The sequence below is a fragment of the Armigeres subalbatus genome, chromosome 3, assembly GCF_024139115.2.
Source record: "Armigeres subalbatus isolate Guangzhou_Male chromosome 3, GZ_Asu_2, whole genome shotgun sequence".
Classification (NCBI taxonomy): Eukaryota; Metazoa; Arthropoda; class Insecta; order Diptera; family Culicidae; genus Armigeres; species Armigeres subalbatus.
Window position 1 is genome coordinate 120,319,381 of NC_085141.1, and position 19,767 is coordinate 120,339,147.

General features: G+C 41.9%; 2 protein-coding genes across 2 annotated transcripts in view; both read left to right on the forward strand.

Annotated features, from left to right (window-relative positions):
- The window catches only part of LOC134223840 (uncharacterized), a 532,543-nt gene extending 516,612 nt beyond the window's left edge, over positions 1–15,931 (forward strand). The window contains exon 4 of the transcript XR_009982745.1: positions 15,859–15,931. The gene's annotated coding sequence lies outside the window, so the exon portion shown is untranslated. The remainder of the gene's footprint in view (positions 1–15,858) is intronic.
- LOC134223839 (uncharacterized) overlaps positions 1–19,767 on the forward strand; it is a 480,585-nt gene that overhangs the window by 390,086 nt on the left and 70,732 nt on the right. The window lies entirely within an intron of this gene.

Consider the following 19,767-nt stretch of genomic DNA (forward strand, 5'->3'; position numbering starts at 1 on the left):
GAATGATATCATTATTAATGATATGAGTACATTACTTCTACGTGAAGTTAAACGATGTACAATGAAATTAGAAATGCTAATATCATCTTCCAAACCTAGACGTACATGTTCATGATAGAATTTTAGGCGAAAGTATAAATTTGATAGTTCCATTAGGATACGGCAGGCAAGAAGAATGTTTTTTTTAAAGAAGTCGATTTGAAAGCGAGCAATATCTGTGATGGTATAAATCGCACGACCTTCCTTCTGCCAAACTCCCGCATGAAGGGGGAGGGACGAATATCAGTGTGGAAGCTCATATATTTCCAATGGCAAAAGGAAGGTGGCTTGATTTGCTCATATAGCATCGCGTGCGGAAGGGTTTCTATCGACGATTGCTGTCTCTAAATTTCTAATGATGATGTATAATAATGATGTCAGAAATAGTGTTCTATCAATTGATAAGCAGTATCTTCATGTTAAAGTCTACATATTATATAATCATTTTATATTACATCTAGTAATAGAACTTATAATCTGAACATAATATTGGCAACATTATTACCATCCTCACCTTTTAGAAAACTAAGAATGTTGAAGCGGAAAGAAACGAAAATAGAAAATTTTGCACTTCTGATTGAAAATGAACGATGCGATCAACGTTGGCGTTAAATTTGATTCAACTGCCTTCGTTTACGTTGACGTTGATTTGTCAAACAATCAACGCAACGCCTTTGATCTTTGAAATATCGTTCAATTTTCAGATTAATTTGTCACAAGCAAATCGACTAGCTCAAGTGTCCGAAAAATGAGTGAATTGTGCGATCAGGCTGATTTTAAATAGAAAACAACGGGATAGGATTCCCTGTCTAATGCAACGTGTCGCGAGAGCAAATCGTTATACTCGGTCTCTAGAAGCAACGAGAGTCGGACTAACAATCCTTCCCTTCCTTTATGACCGTAAGGACGTGGCCGGCAGATTAGAAAAGCTACGAAGAAACGCTCGGAAATTGTTCAACCGAGCAAAACAAACAAAAGATTGGTCACATTACAGAAATGCTTTGACTGAATATAATAGAGAAATAATAAAGTCAAAACGGCTTAACTGGAGACATATATGTGATAACATTGAAAGCATTTCTGAAACGGCTAGACTTCAAAAAGTTCTCTCAAAAGATCACACTAATGAACTTGGAACTTTGAAAATGAAAAATGGTTCTTATACTACTACATCAGAAGAGACTCTTAAAATTATGATGCAAACTCATTTTCCAGGATCACTTCCTGTTGGTAATCGAACACAAAATAATAACTGTGGACAATCTTCACTAGCCTCCTTTACGCCTTCCTAGATTACAAGGCTCGACTGAAGGAATGGAAACGTCCAATGAAGAGACCAAACATCTGGCAGATTTAATATTTACTAGCTCCAAAATTGAATGGGCAATAGATTCTTTTGAACCTTTCAAATCTCCTGGATTGGATGGCGTTTTCCAGCACTTATACAAAAGAGTAAAACTTTATTAGTACCAATTCTTGAAAATCTTTACAAATCTAACTTTTTACTAAGTTACATTCCTCACGCATGGAGGCAAATGCGGGTGGTTTTTATACCAAAAGCAAATAAGAAAGATATGTCTTCACCAAAGTCTTTTAGACCAATTAGTCTCTCATCAGTTTTGCCTTTCTCGTACAACAAAGTTGTACCGAAAGGCTATAGGACTACTCCAAAAAACAACTTTTGATAGAAGGCACGGAGACCCATAGTGTTATATACCGATCGACTCAGTTCGACGAATCGAGATGATGTCTGTATGTGCGTATGTGTTTTTTTCTTCCTAAGCAATGGAGGGGAAATCTGCTCAACAGACATCCTGGGTTGTCCAGGAAGTGCGGGGTTAGGGATCACCTCCAACAGCAAACGAGGGAGGCAGGACTACATCCCCGACCCGCTAAACCGTTAGCTGCGTGTCCTTGCTGCATCGAACTTCGTGACTCGCTTTTTTAGAAGAACACCATGGTATCGTGCCAGCCCATTACCGGCTTTCCAGGTGGCCTTACCACGCCCTATGTCCTCGGAAGATGGGAAGGGTCGACTTCGCGCCTGCTTCCCTCTGCACGACTGGTATCAAGAATGATGATGCCGCGTGCACCCCAAATTTCTACGATAGGGCCTATTCGTCAGCACACAGAGGGACTTGCCAAAGCGGGGCCTACGCCTACCCCAGCATTGACGAGGACCCCTTTCCGTCCTCGAGTTCGGAACCCGCCCGGTTAACCGACGCCGCGAAAGCGACGATACTATGTTGTTCTTCGCGCGGCCACTTGTTCGATAAAAGGATCGAGTTCGACCACAGAGCATGACAACCGGTATGACCCATGAAGCCGACTCCGATCCCTTGGACCACCTCTTATTTGCGCCTGAACTAGCCATCCTTGAGTCCACGCGCCACCTTCTGTGTAGCTCCGAGACGATTTGGGCGATAGCCGATAAAACGGCGTTCCAGCCAACTTCAGCTTTACACATCCTCCGAACTAGGTTGTCCGGGGTAATGTCCAGACCACATGTGGCAAGCATGTGGTCACGCATTGCGTGAAAACGTGAGCACACGAACAACACGTGTTCCGCCGTTTCCTCTAAACCTGCGCACACCAAACACTCGGGCGAGGCCGAGCAAGCCAGCTGTGCTACCTGCACTGTGATTTTGCAGCACGCTTAAACGCCGGGCACATCGAACCCTCCATGGGGTGCTTGCTGTTCACAGCTTTGCTGGAACAAATCAAACAATTGGGAGGGTTCGTGCAGCATTGTGCCTTATGTCCCTCAAATCCGCTGCGTCGGCAGAGATTGCTTCTGTCAGGGCCTTTGCAGTCCCATTGCTTGTGCCCCGGTTCCAGGCACTTGAAGTAAACTTCGGGTTGCTCGTATATGCCCACAGGGCATACCGACCATCCCACCTTAACGTTCCTTAACTTGACTACCTTGGAGGCGTCCGCTGCAGATAGCCGAACCAATGCAACCTGCGTCCCTGCCGGACCTTTCCGTAGCCGAACGGCTGCGGTGGGCGTCTCCACTTCACACTATCGCCGCAGTGCCGTGACGAGCTCTTCGACTTCGGTGATCTCGTCCAGGTCTTTAACCCTTAGATTCACCTCCGTAGTGAGTGCCCTCACCTTGACCGTCTCGCCTAGGACTTCATCCGCCAACTTCTTGTAGGCGGCGCCCTTTTGCGAGTTCACCGAGCTTGACGTCACTCCTCATCGCCTTCAAAACGTCCGAGTACTTAGCCTCGTCCGCCGTGATGACTAGGGCATCGCCCCTGGAGCGATTGGCGCCTACCCTAGACTTCTTGCTACCCTCATTCGCCTGGCCTTCTTTTGGAGGTACCTGGCCGGGGTTCAGCTTCCCAGCCCCACTACCCTTGTTCGGGGTAGTAACCCTCCGCGTTTTGGAGCGGCCCCCAGGGAGCTCATCCCCTGGAGACTGTCTCCCCCGTTTTTGTGTCTGCTCCGTTGGAGCAGTCACCCCCGACGTACCCGCAAATACTTGAGCCTCAGTCTGGGTAGACTTTGGTACCACCGTCTTCGCTGGCACGCCCTCGGTCGATTCGACCTTGCCCGAGTCCGCGAATCCTTGGGCCTCAGTCTGGGTAGACCTCGACTCCACCGATTTCACGGGTTTACACTTGGCCGTCCCGACCGCCCTCTCCAGCTTGGCGTCCAGCATCGACTTTCGAAGTTTCTGCAAGCTCCTCTTGAGGTCCTTGCTGATATTATGCTTCGATGACGCAAAGTCGATGATGGCGTTCAGCTGTTCCGTCGCCACCTCGAAGGCCAAAAGCCCATCGCGTTTGCGGTTCATCGCCTCCACAAGCCATGGGCCGTCAATAACCTCTACCGGCGTTTTTTTAGCCGAGAGGAAGGTTGAGCGACCCACGCTGGCGCTGCGCACTGAGCTGCCGACTATTGCCTCTGGCCTCCTAGGCGGAGACCTGAACAACCCACCTCTTGCCACACTACTACCACTAGTTGAAGAATTGACTTGGTTTTCCATTTTGGTCCCACGAGTTGCTCGGGAAAAGAGGTCCACCACGCCAGAGCCCAGCATGACGCGGTAAGGGACAATTACTGGAGAGGGGTCGTCAAGCCCTTGGACAAAATCCCTGCTGCCCCCGTGTATGTATGTGTGTGTATGTGTACAAATTTTGTAGATACACTTTTTGGAACTTAACATTAACCGATTTACTCGCAACAAGTTGCATTCGACGGGAAATGCGGTCCCATTGTTTGTTATTGAAAATTGGCCCGATCGGACATTGCATTTCGGAATTATTGAAAAATCATTGTTTTTCCCAAGAGTCACGCACCCGATCCATCGTCGCTTTGATCAACCGTGTCAGTTTATCCGGAAATCCGTGTTCGTGCATTAGCTGCCATAGCTGGTCCCGATCGATTGTATCATATGCGGCTTTGAAGTCGATGAATAAATGATGTGTGGGCACGTTGTATTCGCGGCATTTCTGCAGTACTTGGCGAATGGCGAACACCTGGTGCGTGGTGGAGCGTTCGCCCATAAAACCCGCCTGGTACTGCCCCACGAACTCCCTTGTAGTTGGTGCTAGTCGGCGGCATAAAATTTGGGAGAGTTCCTTGTAGGCAGCGTTCAGCAATGTGATTGCGCGGTAGTTGCTACAATCTAGCTTATCGCCCTTTTTGTAGATGGGACACACGACACCTTCCATCCACTCCTGCGGCAAAACTTCCTCCTCCCAAATCTTGGTAATGACCCAGTGCAGCGCTCTAGCCAGTGCCTCACCACCGTGTTTAAATAGCTCTCCTGGTAGTTGGTCAACCCCAGGGGCTTTGTTGTTCTTCAGCCGGCCAATCTTCTCCTGGATTTCCTGGAGATCCGGAGCCGGTAAAATTATGTCCTGCGCGCGTTCTCCCAGGTCCATCACCATACCGCCATCTTCGTCTGCCACATCGCCATTCAGGTGTTCTTCGTAGTGCTGCCGCCACCTTTGGATCACCTCACGCTCGTTCGTAAGAAGGTTCCCGTTTATGTCCTTGGACATATCAGGCTGTGCACGTGGTCCTTACGTGAACGGTTTAACTTCTCATAGAACTTTCGTGTGTTATTAGCGCGGTAGAGTTGCTCCGTCTCTTCACGGTCTCGATCTTCCTTCCTGGCGCTTTTTCCTCCGGAAAATCAAGTTTTGTTTGTTTCGCGCCTGTTTATATCGTGCCTCGTTCGCCCTCGTGCGGTGTTGCAGCAATCTCGCCCATGCAGCATTCTTCTCTTCCACTAACTGCTCACATTCGCCGTCATACCAGTCGTTTCTCTGATCCGGGGGCACCGTGCCAAGTGCAGCGGTTGCGGTGCTTCCAATGGCGGATCGAATATCTCTCCAGCCATCTTCAAGAGACGCTGCACCCAGCTGCTCTTCCGTTGGAACTGCCACTTCCAGCTACTGCTTGTATTCTTGGGCTAGTATACCGTCTTGTAGCCGCCCAATGTTAAGCCGCGGCGTCCGACTTCGACGCGTGTTGTACACCGTCGAAAGTTTTGAGCGCAGGCATACTGCAACGAGGTAGTGGTCGGATTCAATATTCGCACTGCGGTAAGTGCGGGCGTTCGTAATGTCGGGGAAGAATTTACCGTCGATTAGAACGTGGTCGATTTGATTTTCCGTTTCGTGGTTAGGTGATCTCCATGTGGCCTTGTGGATATTTTTGCGGGGAATGAAGGTGCTTCGGACTACCATTCCGCGGGAGGCTGCGAAGTTTATGCATCATTGGCCTTTGTCATTCGATACGGTGTGCAGACTATCCGGTCCGATGACCGGTCTATACCTTTCCTCCCTTCCTACCTGTGCGTTCATGTCACCGATGACGATTTTGACGTCCAGCAGTGGGCATCCATCGTATGTCTGCTCCAGCTGTGCATAGAACGCTTCTTTCTCGTCGTCAGGTCTCCCTTCGTGTGGGCAGTGCACGTTTATGCATATTTGCATATTGTAAACGCATTGCATTGTGCATATTGTATCTTATAACTGCCATATCTCAAAAAACGGCAGTAAAAAAATCGTTCACCTTTTCCATTGGGAATAAGTACTTTCATAAGATCAAGTTGGTGGATACAATAAATATATTTTGACCGTTCTTGGAAAACCAACAAATTAAAAAATATAACATTTTTGTCCATCATTTCCCCATTAGTTGAACTCACAGCCGTGGAACGAAATCTCGGCTTCCGGGCTGATGTGGGCCTTTGTTTTTTTCCGGTCGAACCTCAAGGGAAATTTGTCTGATGGTAGTGCACTGCTGGGGGCCACGATCTCCTGCGGAAGGATTCCGAACCTGTTCCAAAGGAATAAAAGAAAAGCGGGCCTCTATCGGACCTGCCGCATGGCTTAAGTACCCTATTGTGTGACGTTGCATGGCACATTCTATGGATTCCATTTGCAATCCAACATTACCTTTTTCTGCACTTTCTAACCCAACAATTTCCTTATGTATGTTTTTAACGATACCTAATGAGGAGATACTTATAACAAAATGGCGCAGTTAGAATAAAAAAAAACTAAGCACTTTCACTGTGGTTTTTACTAACCTGTTAATTATACTTTTATGACACACGCCGCACAATACTACTCCCTTCGAGGGTTCGCAACCGAAAAGATTTTTTTTTGTGAATGGGCTGATATTTAAATACCGGGTAGTAAACGGGAAATCAAACTTCGCGTGAAGCACAAAGTTTGACAGTACTTACTCACACCTTGCGTTTGCTTTCTCTCTCTACCTCCTAGCGGTAACCTCTATTTATGATTTTTTTGGAATCAGGTGTTGATTTTGGCAACCCACTTGTACCGCTGTCAATAAATTTCATCATTGGATGAGGCCAGAGTGTATGTAATTAAGAGTGGCGACATGTGCCGCATTTGACAGGTCTCCTGCTCGTTTGGAACGCGATTTTGTATGGGAATGATAGATGAATTTTGTTCCAATTCTGACAGTGTCGCCACTCTTAATTACATACACTCTGGATGAAGCGAGTATACTGTGCGTATGTAAGACAACTCAAGCTCTATCTGGTAAAAGGGCGAATGTCGCAAGAGAGAATTCTCTTCGTCGACTTCCCCTCTTTTGAATAAAAGTGACAAGCAGAGGATTTCTGTGCAGTTTATCACCTCAGAATGCAAGTTCGCATTGTATTATTTCGTGCTGAGGTGATAAACCACAAAGAAATCCGCTGCTTGTCACTTTTATTTAAAGGAGGGGAAGTCGATGAAGAGAATTCTCTCTTGCGACATTCGCCCTTATTCCAGATAGAGCTTGAACTGTCAAACGCGCGTGAGAGCCTGACAGGGCCGACACTCACTTACGGGAGTGTGGAGCCAAACTAGTGTGTGACAAAATTAATTTATAAATTAAACAATTGCGGTGGAGCATGCAACTAATTTGCAACAAACCTTTGATGAGCTAAACAATGGGGAACTAACGTACATTATGCTTAACATACATCGCACTCTACGCCACCCACACACATACTTCCTCCTTGAACATTCCATCCCATCTATAGTCGTCTGCTATAGTTAGAGAAAATGTATTTCAATATAGGTGGAAATCGGTTTAGGAGCTTAGAAGTTATACCGAATTGTTTGTATTCTAAACAATACCCAAAACCTCCAGTATTCCAAATGATCCTCCCAACCTCTCTATAATCATTTTTCAGGTCGGAAATACGTATTCCAAATTAGCCCGACCCATGCGGTAAAAGTAAAATAAAACTGTTCGTTTCATAAATATGCCTTCCCTCCCTTTTTTCTATGACACTTTCACCCAGTCTAATATTGTCTTCCTTTGACGGAGAATATGTTTTCCAAATTTGGTGGAAATCGGAAAAGGGATTCAGTAGCTACACTGAGGTGATTAAAAACTAAACAAAACCACACCCCCTACACCCTCCCCCTTTTCCAATGATTATCGCACTTCTATCCATGTCTCCTTAAAATAAAGAATGTGTGTTATTCAAATTTGGTTAAAATCGGGCAAGGGGATCAGAAGTTACACTGAGTTGATCGATAAGTAAACAGTACCCCTCCCCCATTTATTTATTATTATTTATTTATTCAGACTAAGGCCGAAGTGGTCTGTGCGGTATATAAGAGTCTCTTATATTGTTCGTAATGATTGGTTTTCTAGGCGGCTTATTGGGCCTGCGCAAACCTCCTGTCTCGCCGGAGGGCCGTCGTGTCAGGGCTGTTTAGCGTCCCACCTAACACCAGGACTTGGGCTTGTGCGCTTTGAGCGGCACACGGTCGCTTTGGCGGAGCCTACTTGCGGATACATGCAGCTTTTTATAGAGGTTTAACAGGGCCCACTGTCAAACCCCACCACATCCTAGGCAGGCGCCACCACATCCCTCCCCCATATCCTCCCCTTTTTCCTAAGATCATCTCATCTCGTCGTCTCCTTAAAATAAAGAATGTGTGTTTCAAATTTTATTTTGAAATCGGTCAATGGGATTAGAAGTTATGCTGGAACATATATTGAGATTGAGTTTTATATGCAAACATAAAGTTTTATATATAGGTGCTGATTGAGAATCAATATCAAGATGAAAAAAAAATCAATAGAATTTCAGGGAATTTATAAGGATTCTTGGTCTTTCTAAAAACTTTTAATACATTTGCTTGTATTTATAGCTTTTTCGAAAAATTATACTACGATTTAAATGGGGATTTTAATTTAAAAGATAGGGGTAATGACGGCTTTGGCAGGATTTGTTCTATTATTGGCAGGGGGGTTTTTTATGACGGATTATGCTCAAATTTGGCCCAAACATGCTTTGCATATCGAAGAATATTGTGGCCAAATTTCATAAAATTCGGTCGACCAAAACCCCCTGCCAATAATAGAACAAAACCTGCCACAGCCGTCTGTTCCCCTATCTAATCTACATGTGATTTTTAAAAAATGTAAATATTGGACTACACAGATAGAAAAATCCACTGAAATTTACGCTAAAAATCATGCAGATAAATGGATCGCCATTATTAACGTAATTCCACATGGGATATAGCCTTAATGTATACAATATTTGACGTGAATCGTCAGTATTGCATAAACGTTTTAACCTTCGGGGACTCGCGCCGTTGTAAAAAGTACAACAGGTTCGAAAAAAGCACGCTTCTCGTTCACAACACAGGCGGGACTGCGTGAGCGGTCCAGGATGAAGCGAGTCCCGGAAGGTTAAGCAATCTTGTTAGGAAGAGAACCATTTCAGCGTAGAATAGCGTAAATTTCCGCATGCTAAGTTTTACGCGCTGTTTATTTTTCATATTTTTTTTTTTGTGTAAACCAGGTTAATATCTATCGCAAGGAAAACAGCGATTTAGAATAGTTTTTAGAAACGCTCCTTTTCAGGAAGCGTTGTTACGAAACAACAGTAAAAATGGAAATTGTCCTTTGGGAGCTCTACGGAATGTTCTGTGCACCTTTTGTTTGCTTGATTGGAATCAATTCTAGAAAATCTAAAACAAAAATGTTGAATGTTTTATGAATACTGAAAAGTTTGTGAGTTCAGAACGAATCTCATTAAAAAAGTTCAAACATATGTTTTGCTTGTTTTGCTTCTTTTTATGACATCATGGATGCCATATAAACATGTGCTCGACTTGCGGTTAACGGCAGTATAAGTATAACTAATTGTTCCAAATTAGAATAGGGGAGACTTAGGCTGTTTGGCCGAGTTTTGCTTTCGGAATATCTGCACTCATCGATGAAAACAAATGGAAAAGTTATAAACAAACAAATGCCGCGGAAAAAATGGGACGAGTTTGTTGAAATAAGTGAAACACATGAAATGAATTAGTAAAATGTTTAGAAGTGTTAAAAAAGTAGTGTTGATAATTTTGTAACATTAAGGTAGGTACGTTAAAAAATCTCAACTCTTTACTTTTTTGTTTTTTTTACATTTTTTGTGAACTTTTTACATCTGTTTCTACTACTACTACTTCTACTACTCTATTACTCCTCGCTACTTCCTTTTCCTCCGCCAGAGTATACTTACGTTTGAGCATGAGCATGAACATGAGCAGGGCCGGATTTAGCCGGACGGGGCCCCGGGGCCAACAGGTTGTGGGGGCCCCGAAATGTATAAAAAAGGTTGTTTTTTTTACATAATATTTGGGGGGGCCCGGGGCCCCCCCCCCCCCCCCCCCCCTCTTCAATGCTCGTATTGGTCAAAATTGGTGTCGATTAGCATTTACTAAATTATCTACTAGACCAAACAGCCCAAACCAATTTCGGCCGACTAGGTACCTCATGTTTTCGAGAAAAATCACAATTTACAAACACAAAAGTGAGGTTACCCTGGAAACATGTATATCATTTTGACTACCCTTTCCAGCGTCCCACGTTTTTGGAAATCGGATGAATATTGATTCGTGTTACAAATGTGACTTTACCATAACATAAATTTATTCACTAGCGCCAAAATAGCAAAAAACGTGCTTCTGTGCAAACTGAAACACAAAAATACCTAAAATTACATCCGTACATGGACGTCATTATACCCCAACAAAATCACTATAATGCGCCTTTTCACAAAAACCACTCGGCCAACTTGCCCCTTCGGCCAACCAGCCCCGGTCCCCCTAACTTTCAAAAAGTTGTGATTGATGAAAAAACTCTCCGTGATAAACTTTCATTATATTAAAATTACGTGAATTAAGAATGCAAAAGCTGCCCTTTAAGAGATGAGCCAGCCTAGGGCTGCAAAGAAACAGACAAAGAAACTGCCCCTGGAAGTGGCAAAATGAATCGTCCTATCATCCAAACATATTCAGGTTGTTTGTAACCCACAGTCATTAGCAACTGATCATAATTATTATCAACTTGTACATCAATACACGATGCTCCTAATCTTAATGGCTAACTAACAGTCTTTTTTTATCCGCCTTGCTTTTAATTGCTGGCGTTCAACATTTAACTGAATGGAATCCGCAATTGGCACATACCGAAAGTAGCTTTTTTGTTTAACACATGATTTACTCGCACGCTGCCCCTCATAACGGAACAGCCACTTCCCTTATGGCCAAATTAACCTCCTGAACTAGACATGGAAGATAAAACTCGAACCTCACATTTTTTTTCCTGTCGATTAAGCGTTAATTAGCACTTGGTTTTCACAGTGTAGTCCATTTAATGCTTGGCTGCTTATCTTCAAGTGGAGGTTAAAGTTTTCGTTGCTCGTTGCCAAACCATTGTTTTATCTAAATCGAATCGGTGTATGCTTTTCCATTAGCAAAACTCACCTTGCTCACTCACTCGGATGGATCCAGATCATCCCGTTTCTGGTGGGAAAGGAGACTTGAAGTTAAACTCCTACCAACTTACCTATAAGTTGCTCTGCTGCTGGCTGGTGCAGAGATGCATCATCATTAACATTCCTGATGGTGCTCTGACCTGCATTCTGTCGATGTGCGATTTTATGTTGCTAGCCCAATCCCATGTTTTGCGAGATGCATACCAACCAACAACACGGGTAGCACGACAGACGCGCTGGAATGGCTGGCTGGTTGGTGGCTGATGCACGGCACATAAATCGATTTGAGCTAGTTCAATTGATCTACTTTTTCGACAAAAACCTGCTGAACCTAGGCTTGCCTACCTTCGTACAATCTAAGTACGTCCAAGCGAGTTTGGCACGAGATGCACTCGCTGTACGGGCGCTCCCTGTTAATCGAACCGGCATGGCAGCGAGCGATCGGGAAGATCGAGGTAAAAGTTGGTCATCGCATGCCGAGCATCCAGCCGGGCCAGAGTAGTGCGGTGGATGGAATAGTTAACAGTTCCCGGAAAATGGTTTCGCTGTTGTATCTACTTGTTGTTGGTTGGTTCAATGGCGGATTAAATTAGTTCGATGAAGGCTTAACTCAGGCACTCCTTTGAATCAATGAAGGGCTTGGTACATATCAGAACCAACGAGTTGGTGCAATGTTCTCGTCCAACATAAAAGCACGAATGTATCGGAATTCGTAAATGGTCAACCTGTGACCTACTTGTTCAAGGGCAACATCTTGGTAAGAACAATGAACTTGCTGTACACGTGTGAAGCCTCTTTGTTTTTTAAATCTTATTTTATAGAGTTGATGAGAATTTTTCAAAATACGTTAGATTGCACATTTTTCGGAGATTCCATCCCACAATTTAATTTTAAAATAATAACTCATTTAGCATGGAACCTAATTCGATCATCATTAGAAAGAATTTTCGAGGTTTCATTAGCTTCTATAGAAAATACTGTTGGGTCTTCAGATAGCAAAGGATGGCAAGACAGCGTATGATGGCAATCCGGAGATGGCGAGTTTTCGGGTGGGAAAAATACTCGGTCTCCTGGGCATAGCCCCGTCATATATGAGTTTATGTGACATATGTACGACCAAAACTAGTCATACTTGAGTTGTAGCAAACAAATTGGTCTGACTTGTATTACTCGGGAGTGTATCCATTGCCACACAGGATACATACTGGCCTGACTGGGGTAATAAAGCGAGATCGATGTTTTTCTGAATCGTTTTGGGATGCCAATCAGTGCTGGCAAAATAAAAAATGCATGTGGTTGTTCAAATCAATCTTCGAAGCGTTATAACTTACTTTTGCGTACGTTTCAGCAACGAACCTTCTTCAGCAAAGTTTTCCTGTATCCTTTTGGTTACACTTGGTTTACAATGAACTGAATCCTCGAGAAGTGAAAATGCAAACAATAACATTTTCCCATACTAATTTCCGTACAAACTTCAAGCGCGATGCGAGGAAGCATCCAATCGGGCCCAATTTTTGCTCAGTTGTTTTTGACCCCGAATGGTTTCGAAAAAATGACCCTGATGCCCCACTCTAATGTTAACATACTTATGCATTGGTGGGGACAAAAAATTATTAGGTACTAGTTAAAATAGCCAGCTTTGCCTGGGTGTTTGTGATGCAAATGTCAAATCCTGAACTATTTTTAGCACCAAACTCTAGATCAATTTTTGTGCTATTGTTTTGTTTCCCTCAACCACTGACCCAAAGTTGTATTCTACTGATTTTCTACCTTTCCCCGTTAAATTAACCAACTAGTTGTATGTACATACAAACCTTACAGATCCCAAGACGAATCGTTTTGGGAGAAAGTTTTGCAAATCGGTTAACCCGTTCGTGAGATAAATCATCAAGGAGGGAACCTGAACCAATTTTTATTTATATAGATAGATAAACTATTGTCTTTATTGTAGAGACTTGCAGTCTTAGGCTGGCTCACAAAATAGCTTTTAGTTAATAACTGCGGAAATGCTAATAGAACACAACAAGTGGTTCACATTTACTCATTAAAAACTACGAAAAACATGATAAAATAATGAATTAAATCAATTACTCCTGACTCGAAACCCGTCCACCGTGGACGGATTTCGAATCAAAGGATCAAAATCCGTACAGCTATTTCATAACTAAATATTTAAATTGAAACAGTCTGATTGACTAAACTACCACTGTAAAAAGTTCAATACGCACCTTGAGAAGCGATCCCTTCGATTTGTATTCCGCTTATCTTATGTAATGGTTCGCAATTAGCAATGAAACACAGTTACTTTTGGTGCAGTAATGCTCTACTTGAAAACAAAATGGTGGCAAAAACTCCGCGTTTGGTGGGTGGCGATTTGTTTTTGATTTTTGTTATTTTAATTTCAAAGCCTTCTTCCCATTTCTATGCCCTAAACGCTTACTGCCAGGTATCTGAACAGGACAATATAAATTATTTCTACATTAATTACCTTTAACCCCCTTTAATATATTGATATCTCATGAGGTGGACGGATTTAGGTGCTGTACGGATTTCGGTCCCGCACGGTACGCTCTTTAGAAAATTGCATAAAGAATCTATCCAGAATATTCTTCAGGAATTTTGGTTGATGTCTCTCTGTTAAATCGCTGTATAAGTGTCCATTAGAACAAATATTATCGAAAATATTTTATTCAGAAATACCTAAACATATGTTTTATCCTTGAATTCCTGTATCCCAGAGGGTACCTTGATCGAGTCTGAGGGGTACCTAATGCGAAAATTCGTGACGGCGAACTTTGTATTCAAACTAAAATTAGGCCCAAGTAGACCTGTGCGCCGAAGTATTTGTGAACGGCGGCGGCGTAAGGCCATTTTTACACCGGCGGCGGCAACGTCACGCCGTCAGCAATGTTCGGCGGCGGCGGCGGCGTGAATCGGCGTGAATAATTTTAAGCTGAGAAAAAAATCACGCAGCAAGGCCTATCATGGTGTTATTGAATTTTAGGGTTTTTGTACAATTGCTAGCTACAGACAGACTGATATGGTGAACATGCTAATAGCTATAGCTTGTATCTCCACAGCAAAAGTTTACATTACATCCTCCACTAGGATATTGCCGCATCACAGCACATAAGTTCACTGGAAACTGCCGTAATCTGGAAAAGTGACGTAACAGCCATTTTACAACATGCATGTTTTCCATTTTTCGGTTAAAGAGCTCGATGAGTAGTACTCGTTAACACCATTTTTGGAAAATGGCGTATACGTCACTTTTTCAGATTACGGCATGAAAGTACTTCAGATATAAATCCAGAAATTCGTTTGGAAATTCCTTAAGATATTTCTCAGAAAATTCGAAAAAGAAATTCGGAAAACTGATTTAGAATTACCCTATCCATTCTTTCAGAACTTTCTCCAAGAATTCCCTTAAAAATTTATTTGAATATTGCTTCGGAAATTCTTTCCAAAATTTCTCCGAAATTTCTCCAAAAGTTCCTTCAGGAATTTCATTGGAAATTGCTTTAGGGATTGCCTCGGAAATTCATTTACACAGTCTTTTAAGAATTTCTTTGGAAATTCATTCGAAAACTTTTTTAGGAATTCCTTTGGGAATTCCTTTAAGAATCTTTTAGAAAATACTCATAGGAAATCCTTCATGAATTTCCATCGGAATACCTACGGACACTGTTATAGGAATATATCCGGAAATCCCTTTAGGAGAAATCCTTCGGAATTTGATTTAGTTTTTTTTAATTCCTTAAAGAATTTATTTTAAGAAATTTCTAATAGAAATTCTTCCAGTAATTCCTTAAAGAATTTCTTCGGAAACTCTAAGAAGATATTTTTGGTATCCTTTCGAAATTTCCCTCTGGAATTTATTAAAAACTTTCTCCAGGAATTCTTTCTGAATTTCCTATAGAAATTCTTTCGGACATTCCTCCGGAAATTCCTTTAGCAACTCTTCCAGGAATTCCGGTAGAACTTCAAAAATTTCTTTTAAAATTCCTTTAAGAATTCTTTCGGGAATATCTTCAGAAATTCTTTTGAGAAATCTTCGAAAATTTCGTTTGTAAATACCTTTGATTTTCTGAACCGTTGTTTAAGTGTTTTTTTTTTTAATTGAAAATAAGTTGAACACTCAAATACACTAGGAAATTTCTTCGAAAATTCCTCCAAATTAGGATTCTTTCCGGAATTATTCCAGTATCAATTTTGTATGGTTTATTGAAGGTATTTCCTAAGGACCTCCTGGAGGTATTACTGAAAAAAATTACCTCTTGGAGGAATTCCTCAATTCTTGAAGGAATAACCGAAAGAGAACCTGAAAAGTTTTTCTAACAGAATTTTTCAATGAATTTCAAAGAGGTAAACCAGTCAAGGGCTGACAACCTCCATAATAAATTTTGTTTGACTATTATCGGCTCTTTATGTCTTATGTCTTAAGCAGCGTTGTTGCGTCTATTTTCCGACATTTTGGTGTATATTTCAATTTCTTCAGCGATTTAGAGGTTATGTTGGGTATGTTTGTGCCCTGTATGACAATAGAGCTTGAGCTTGAGCTTGAGCTTGATTGACTGCTCGTAGTTGCTACTCCATTATGACCAGATCAGCTGTTCTTGCACAGGGAACCAACAGATGTTTGCTTGGGACTAGCACACATCTTCAATGTACAAGTACTGGTGATCTCATTTGTTAGGTCATACTGGCGCCTGCCACGTCAGAATGCAAGTCAATGTAGGAAAGGTAAAGGAAAGGAAATGATGATGCAATCACTCGCCCACTGCAAGCCGAATATACCTCTGCACTTGCCACGAGTTCATGCGGAATTTGTTGGAATTTTTGGGTTAGGTTCGGAGGCAGAGGTCCGTCTTGGTTAACGAGCTGCCAATGTGATAGATAGGAGAAAGCAACTGATGGAATTTCTAATTGGATGTAGGAAACGTTATTAGTTCATTTCCAATTCCAGCAGATTACTGTTAGAATACTCAAGTTGAACGTATAGGAATAGTAATGGAAACGGTATGGAAGTCCATTTCCAGTTCTAGCGATTGCTAGAACATGAGAAATATAGAGAAAGATACAAAGTAGGAGAATGGAACGGACCTGGGATTGAACCCACGACCTCCTGCGTATGAGGCAGAAGCAGTAGCCATATGACAACCAAGCCCGCTTGTTTGTGCCCTGTATGACAATAGAGCTAATAAACTATAGAGGAAGACTGTCGCTGTCGTCACTGGCAAAACATTTTTTGCTAGTGGTGAAAGGGTGCTAAATGTCAACAAAGAAAAACTCAGTACGTTTTGACAGATATGTACCCAACATGTTTGGGAACGAGAAAGGAAACCTCCGCGACAACCGTCCTCTATAGTTAACTACCTCTATTTGTATGACATAACGTTGTCAATTAACAATGGCGTTCACACGTCTATTTTTTTGCACTTCACTGTAGCTTCTGAAATGTTTATTGATGTTGAACAAGCTATTTCCCACCTACACTTTCGATAAAAACTTCTGTGAATTTATCGCCCGCGCACTAGTGACGTCGTATCTATCTGTTTAATTGACAACGTTATTTCATACAGGACACACACATATACAACAAAAAGTAGCCTTTAAGTCCTTGAAGAAGGTGAAATATACACCGAAACGTCGGAAAATAGACGCATCAACGTTTTAGCTGCTTTATATCTACAATGTTATGAAAACTCATATCTGAATATGTACGTTATGTGGAAGATATTGATTTGGAAAATGTATTGGAGGTAACCACTTTCCCTTCGATGGGACTCGAACCCATGACCCTACTGTAGGGTCATGGGTTCGAGTCCCATCGAAGGGAAAGTGGTTACCTCCAATACATTTTCCAAATCAATATCTTCCACATAACGTACATATTCACATATGAGTTTTCATAACATTGTAAATTAACGTCCAAGTCGGGTGGTTTAATCCCCGGAAATAGGCAATTACCTTTGATTGAACTGCTTTATATCACTGAAAGAGCCGATAATAGTCAAACAAAATTGAGCACACAGGCGAAAGCATCACATCAACTCTATAATAAAGAATAAAAAAAATTAAATGAATTTGTGAAGGAATATCCGAAAGAATTCTGAAAGTAATTTACGAAGAAATGTTTAATGAATTTTCCGAACAAATTGCTATTAGTATTTACACAGAAATTCTCATATTTCTCCAGGAATGTCTTCGAAAATCCGGGAAGTACTAAAACAAACTCAGTTTTGGCTCTAAAACCAAGACTACATGCCAAGAAAAACTCCCGAAATATCCAGATATTTAGTATTCTCAAGAATTCTTTGGGAATTTACTGCACGAGTTCCTTCGAAAATTTCTACAGATTTTTTTTTTCATAAATACCTTAAATAGTTCCCTAGGAAAAATATTCAGGAATTAATTCGGTAAGTCATCAAGAAACTCATTCTAAAATACCTTCAAAAACTCCGTCAGGAATCCGATCGAGAATTTCTTCAGGAAGTCCTTTAAAAAAATCTCCACAAATGAAACCAGGCTTTTCTTTGAAATTCCCCTCACGAATTGCTTCGGAACTTCTTAGGACCTTAAGAAATTTCTTAAGGAATTCTTCTGGAAATTCCGTCAAAAATTCTTATAAGATTCATTCTGACCATTCCATCAGGAATTCCTTTAGAAATTCTTTTTTGGAATACTTTTAATAATTTCTACTTATGTAGATGGGAACACTTCCCCACAGTTATAATGGATTCGACGTGACCCTCAAAGAAGCCATTCTTCGGAAAGCACAAAAAGGATTGCGAATCTATTTATTAGTCTGATTACATTGCTGAAAGGATATTCTTTCTATCTTGTGGGTTTCGCGTAAGTGTCTCTGTTTACGAGTCCGCCACCTCCGTTTTTTGCCCTTCACACAGAAGTGCATTGAAAGCAGAATGGTAATTAAATTCGATTGTACTATTGGGTGGAGCCGCATACAGAGCAAGACTCAAGCCAGGGTGATGGATAACAACATAACATACAAGCATACTTTTAAAAATTTCTACAAAATTCCTTTGGACATTATTTCAACAATTCCACTGGAATTTTTCCAGGTATTCCATTCCCTCGGAAATTAATCTAGTAATTCTTTCGGAATTTAAAACGCCATTTCCTTCTAAAACTCTAGGACGAATTTTCAGATATATCCGTACGAATTCCTAGAGCAATTTCCCAAGGACCTCCTAAAGGAATTACCGACATTCTTAAGTTTCTTAAGGAATTTCTTTGGACATTCCTCCAAGAATTCCTTCAGGATTTTCTCCAGAGATACCTTCAAATACAACGGAGATAAATCCAGAAATTCTTCAAGGCTTTCAGAATTTTCTTCAGATATTCCTTCAGAACTTCCTCCAGGACTTCCTGGAGATTATTTCAAGAAAACCAAGAAATAATATTTGTAATCCCTAACCTCGAGTCAGCCGTGTGTACGTCGGTTACCCAAACTCACTCTAGTTCTAAGAAGATTAGCAGAAATGAGTTGTACAGAAAAATCCGTCTCCGTAACGCCAAATGGCAATTGAGCCTTCCAAATAAACGCAAGATTAAAAAAAACAAGAAACTTCTTTGGGAACTGTTTATCGAAATAAATCGAAAATATATATATATATATTTCAGAACTATTCTAGCAATAACAAGGAAGAGTGAAGGAAATGTTTAATTTGGTGGGTCACGTGCCCCATCGTGCTCCAGCTCCAGGCCACCTGACCGGCCACCTTGACCGGCGTCGGCGGCGTGGCGCGGCGGCGCACAGGTCTAGGCCCAAGTATTTGACGAACTCGTTGGTCAAGTGACTACTGCTTCTGCTTCATAAACAGGAGGTCATCCAATCCCAGGCTTGTCCCTAATTTTAAAAAATCGGATTAATCATCCAAGCTTCCTTTTTCTTGATTGTCAACCCTTTTCTCGGCAGTCTCCCAGAAGCGCCTTGTGGTATTGCAAACCACAAACCATTTTCCACCGGATTATCGCGCTTAGTGATTTTCAAATCACAATCCATTTTAAAGCGGTCTTCCAGACGCGCTTTGTGATTTTCCAAACCACAATCCATTTTTCAGCAGTCTTTCAGACGCGCTTTGTGATTTTCCAAACCACAATCCATTTTTCAGCGGTCTTTCAGACGCGCTTTGTGATTTTCCAAACCACAATCCATTTTCCAGCGGTCTTCCAGACGCGCTTTGTGATTTTCCAAACCACAATCCATTTTGCAGCGTTCTCCCAGACGCGCTTTGTAGCAATACAAATCCCTTGCCTTGTGTTTTTTGATCATCAAATATTTTAACACATTAACAAATTGAATTAAACTGACCTTTTGAAATTAGCGTCAGGATCCAACAAATAACCTGGCAGGATCGCCAAAATGTGAAATGTTATGACAGCAGCTCTCCGTGGGCGTGTGTGCGTGCACGCCATGGAGGTCTGACCAG